The sequence below is a fragment of the Elaeis guineensis genome, chromosome 4 (assembly GCF_000442705.2).
Source record: "Elaeis guineensis isolate ETL-2024a chromosome 4, EG11, whole genome shotgun sequence".
NCBI lineage: Eukaryota > Viridiplantae > Streptophyta > Magnoliopsida > Arecales > Arecaceae > Elaeis > Elaeis guineensis.
The window spans coordinates 119,684,827-119,691,164 of record NC_025996.2 but is presented as its reverse complement, the minus strand read 5'-3'; positions in this window follow the sequence as shown (position 1 = coordinate 119,691,164).

Here is a 6,338-nt window from a genome sequence, read left to right as displayed (position 1 = left end):
ATAATATTTATGAAGCACCTTCAAATTTAATTAATAGAGATTGAGGAGCATGTAGCTGTTTATTTATTTTTGATAATTGATAATATTAATCTATGTGAAATTGGGTCAAGAGAAGCAAATATTAAAATTCAATCCTTACATCCATCTCAAAACCTATGTACCCTTCATGTACATTTTTGTGGGAAGAGTTTGAGCAACTAACTAAAAAATAGTAGTCATTTTAGATGCTACTAGAGCACCAATGTGCATAAAAAATTTAGGGATATAGTGAAGCTTTTAAAAGTGCTTGAAGTTATTGTTTAGATGCTTATGTAGGTTTATTTTATTTTATTATAGTGATATTAGGTTCCTTTAGCCTTCACTATTTGTATAAAGAACTACTACTAAGCTATGCCAAGATTTATCTTTAGAGGGTATTATGAAATAAAGAGATACAAAGTATAGATTCTCGTAATAGAATAGGCAATAAAATGGATTCAACGATCAGGTCTTTTTAATTTTTGACATCATATCTATGTAAACTTTATCCTGACTTTTATAGAAAATAAAAAAAAAGATTCCCCCTACCTATTCTATGTGCTCATCAATAGACTCCTTTTCTTATTTTCATGGTTTTGAATATAACATTTATCCAAGCTAGAAGCCATACAAACTAGCTAAAAAGGCCATACTATAGTGTTGGTAAAGTTTGTGATTTTTTATCTTAATCTAAGCATGAAGTATTAGGCTCCAAAGAGAAAAATATCTACATTTTAAGGTTGTTTGCTTTCTACTATCATGATTACTTTAATACATCTTTAACATGCTTACGGTACTCTTCTATAAATTAATGTTGGATAGGATATCCTATCATTCAAAGTGCCAGGCAATTAATATATTAATATGATGACTAAGAGTAATGATTTAAATATGCAGATTTTATTTTTTTTAAGAAATGGTAGAGTAGAACTCAAAGATGTAATTTGAGTATGCCTTGTCAATATTTCACTGAATATAACTAGTAAGATCAATTCAGATTTTTTACTTCATGCAACACTACAAACATGTCAAGATTTTTCAATTATTTTTGAATTGATTACTATTTGAAGTTGCATTTATATAAAATTATATTCTATGGTTGACCCAATCTTATGATAGGAGTTGAAAGCATATACAATGGTATTACTTTATGACACAAATTGAAGTCACATTAATAGTTGCTATAACTAATCCCTTTTACTCTAAACAAGCTCTCTGTTAATGTAGAAACATATCTTTAGCTTATATATACTAAGAGGTAGTTGTTGCTAGCCAAGTGGAGGAAAAAAGATGGTACCATGAAAACATATTTATAACTTTCATGCCTTATCCAAAATAAATATTTTTAGTTGCTTGCATATAGAAATATATTACTATAGAGAAAGTTTTTAATTCATTGACTGAATAGGTCATTGTAAGGAAAAAAATAAATTATAAATATTTAGAAGTTGTTGCCTTTTTCCTTCTTATTCTAAAAGTTTGGCTGATATAGATTGATGACTATGAATTTTTATTGCTTTACTAGACATTCAAATTATAGAAGTTGATTTCATTCATGATTCTCTATCTTTGTTAGTATAGTTTAAATATGTTACAAAGGTACATAATTTAGATTCATTATATTAATGGTATTTATTTTTTCATATTTATCCTCGATATTACACTAAATTTTTTTCTTTATTTTTAGAACCTTCTTGAGATTTATATCTATTTAATGGGTATTAACTTGCAGTCTTTTGTGATAGATGTTAATCTACAATTGAGTTTTTTAGGAATTTAATATTAATAATCATGATTATAATATAGGTCAAGCATTAAATGGCATAGGTATATGTAAGTAGAAATTAATTAGTTTTATCAGAATCACAATCTCAAAAGATTCCCTTATATGTCAATATAATCTTATCATAAAATCTTGTCATTTAATTATCTTCAATCGATGAAAAGCCAAAAAAGAAACAAAATCTACACATTCCCTTTGAGTGAATTTGTTACATAATTTAAATACATTTTTATATAAAATTTAAGTAAATTTTTACATAATTCCAAAAAAACCTACATATTCTTAATAAATTTGACAAACTAATTTTTAGCAGTGTTAAAACTAAACTATGCTAATAAAGTTAAATAACGACTCGTGACTTTCAACTCATTTGACTAAATAAGATCAAATGTTATTAGCATATATATATTCTACTAATATTAGCCAAAAAACTTTGACAAAATCCAATCTTTTCAATATTACTAAAATATGATATGATAATTATAGACCAAAGAAAACTAAAAAATAAGCAATGAATTGAACATCGATTGTAAATGTAAATGAAATTTGGATATTCACTTTTCCTCTACTATTTATCACTTTTACTATAAGAGATAACTTTAATATGTCATTTGTAAAAAAGATTATTTCAAAAGATTTGAATAAATAGATAAAAATTAATTATTATGTTTGTTAGCTTCCTCTAATACCTCAAGAATAGGTCTCTTCTAATCCACATTTGAATATAAACTTGGGGTTATGTATGGAATTATGAAACTCAAAATAACATGATTAAATAAGATACTATATGTAAGTCCGATATACTCATAAACAATTAATATGCTTTCATGAATCACATTATTAAGGTGATATCATGCTAAGTTAATGAATCTCCTTAGATAGGATGTTTAGCTTAGAATACATCATATTACATTGGCCTCCATTTGACACATACCTTAGATGGTGAGATTTATAAATAAATTTATATGCCAATTTTTAAAATATTTTGCAAACTAATAAAGGATGGACCAATACTTGCACAACAAGGCTCAACCTTGGTACCAAGAAAGCCTTTATTATTGTTGTCATGCCATTTGATAGGAGGAGATTAGCGGGATTCATAGGATTAGTGCAATGCATTTGGGGTACGAGTTATATTGTAAAGCACCAATTCTCTATGATATTTTAGAACTTCTTTTTGGTACCAAAGTTGGGTCCTAAACCATTTTCATTCACCAATTAGAATGATTTATTTGATTTATTCTGATAATTTTCTAACCTTGTATGTTTGTGTAATTCCATAAGTTTCTATATTTGATGTGGATATAGTAGTCTTTTTTGTTTGAGGGGATGTGGTTGTCTTTTATATCACATGAAAATTGATGTTTAACTCTAAATATATATATAGTTATATAACCATAGATAGATGTTGAATTAGACTTTGGAGAAAGAAACTTAAAGTGTAAGATGTATGAAAGAGGTGCAAGATAGCAAAAATGTATGAGCACTTGGGCACATGCAATTTATGTATTTGTTTAGCTTAAAAATTCATAAAATAACACATGAAGGCTTTAATATAATAACATCAGATATGTTAGATATAATTTAGGTTGGGAAAATGCATCGCACACTAGAGAAAAATATGGATGGTTGTCATCTCTTGTATAATTAAATATGTCTATTATTAGACTCTAGAATATAACATGTATTTTGCATACATATCACAAGTGAAGCTTAATATTTTCTTAGTGTGTGATTTTGTATTTTTTTTTACACTAAATGGATGTGAAGCTTATAATAGGAAAGGCACTATCCATTATACCAAGATAGAATAAGAGAGATATTGATCCAAAGATTGATTTTGATGAATATAAAATATTTGAGTATATATTTTGGTACTAGTGAGTTGGTAAAGCTTTTGTTGAGAATGTTTCAAAATGTAAAATTTACTCTTAAGAAGTCTCTTATGAATGCCAAGTTCAGGAGTTAAAGAAAATATATTGAAGAAGCCACATTATGAAAAATCAAGTGGAAGAAGTCAGAGCTAACTCTAAGCTTTAAAAAGTCAACTCTGGCATGCAAATTTCAAATGACACAATCTACGAGTCGATCCTTATTTTTGTTGAGTCGACTCTCTCAAATAAGATAGAGAGATATTTTTAGTCTGGCTTCTAATCAACCCCGATTTGGTCTCCAAACCAACTCCTGAATAGCTCCAAACCAACTCCTAGTAGCTAGGTCAACTTTCTCAGAAAAAATAAAGAGATATATTTTTAGATCAGACAATGAGTAGATTCCTACTTCTATCGAGCCGACTCTTAGTATACTTGAGTTGACCCCTACTTGATCTGAATCAACTCGACTACGGCTGACAACTCTAATAACTAATTTTATAAAACTTCAAGAATTATGTAGAATAGCTATAATAGCTTATTTTTGGTTTTCAATAGCTAAAAATGGCTTTGTGAACATTTTAAGAGATTTTAAAAGCTACCAATAAATAGAAGAGCCAAAAAAAAGAGAAAAATGAATAGAAAATTTAAGAACATTAAGTGAGTATTCAAGAAAGAATTACAACCTTCCAACCATCAAAAATCTTAAAGCATTTAAGTGATTTTTAGAGAAAGAAGAGTGTACTGATTGTGAAGCTTCCTTGACAAAATCTTTCAGAGCTTCATCAATATTCTTTTTGTTCTTTTAGGAGCTTTTTATTGTACTTCATATTATATTTTAAATTTTTTATTGTAATGAAGTTTTAATTGAAATTAAAACTTAGGGATAGGCTTATCCAAGCCTTAAATTAGAGTGTACTTATTGTATGAGTCTAAGATTGGCTTGAAGGTATAGTTTTGGTTGATTTTCACTAAGAAAATCAATTAGATTTTGATTGTGAGTCCAAAAAAAATAATCAAAGTATAATTTAGGAAAAGATTATCATAAAATTTCTGAGGATGGCTTGAGGAGTGGACATAGATGCTGAGTTTGGTGCCAAACTACTATAAAAACCTCATGTTTGATTATACCTTTATCTTTTCTTTTCATTGCTCTTTGTTTGCGTCTTCATACTTGTGTTTTATTGTAAAGTTCTCACCCATATCATTTCACTTAGTAAATTTCTGTGCATAACAAGTTCTAAATTTTTGAAAAATCTAATCCACCTTCCTTTTAGATTGTCTATCTGGGCAACAAGAGAGAATATTGGGAAAGGAATCCTCACATGCATGATTTTCTTTAGCTTGGCAAGAGTAGCTTTCTTGTTCTACATGGTAGAGATAAATTAATTAAAAATACTTTAACTTTTGATTAATATTTATCTCTATACTCTTTTAAAAAGATAGAGTGATATATGTACCAATTAGTGCACTTACTCAAAATGGGAGTATCTATATCTATGTAGTAGAGAATAAATGGGACTTGCATAGGGGTATCCCACTCCTATTGGTAATAAAATGTTGGACTTATAGTAAAAACCTTTTTTTTTTTAATCAAAGAAGTAACTCATAAGTGTGGCTCAAAAAAAGCATCACAAATAAAGGCTTAAGAAATTTAGCATCAAAATAATAGAGATAACTATTTTTAGTCCACCCAATGCATAGAATACAATTTTTTTTTCCTTTTTTAATTATTCTTGAAATGTAATACAGAAATATAACAAATTATAACAAATAGAAGGCTTAAATAACCTAATTTTTATTGCATATTAAGTAATGAACTTTAATGATGCCAAATATATACAAATCAGTTCATTAATTTTAGTATCCATGTGGTAAATAGAGAACTCTACATAGCTAAATCTCTAATGTGTGTGTGTGTGTGTCTATATATATATATATATGTGTATGTATGTATGTATGTATGTATGTATGTAAACATACAAATCTATGTATGTATGCATGCATGCATGCATGTATGTATGTATGTACTAATATATAATCTGTGTAATGCACTGGATATGATTTTTGCCTTCTTTTCAACTATTCTTGAAATATAATATCATGATTTAATAAATTATAATAAATAAAATCTTCTATAGTTAGTTTTCCATGGCATATTAAGCAATGAATTTTAATTATGGCCGAGCATAAACTTCCACTATTAATATAAACATCATTAATATCGGCATACGCATAGTAAATGGAGAACTCTAAAAAAGTTGGAGCTCATTGCAAAAAATACTAATCCTACGTGATAAATAGGATATACTTTTTTTCAAATTATTTTAAAATGCAATATGATAATGTAAGAAATTATAATAAATAGAATGCTTCAATATCCAAATATCTATTACATATTAAGAAATAAACTTTAACGTTATCCAAACACATTAATTAATCTGCATCAATGTGGGGAATGAATGACTCCATATAACCTAAGCTTCTTGATGTGTCTTAAATTTACCGCATGCACATGGTGTGCAATGTAGCACATCCGATGAGTATGGATTGATTCCATGAGGAATTAGATTTTAAACTGTATTTAAATACTTGCTCGGGTGAACTTTAAAGAAAAAGAAGAGAGATTGATTGTTGAATTACGAACGATCAAAATAGTAAACTAA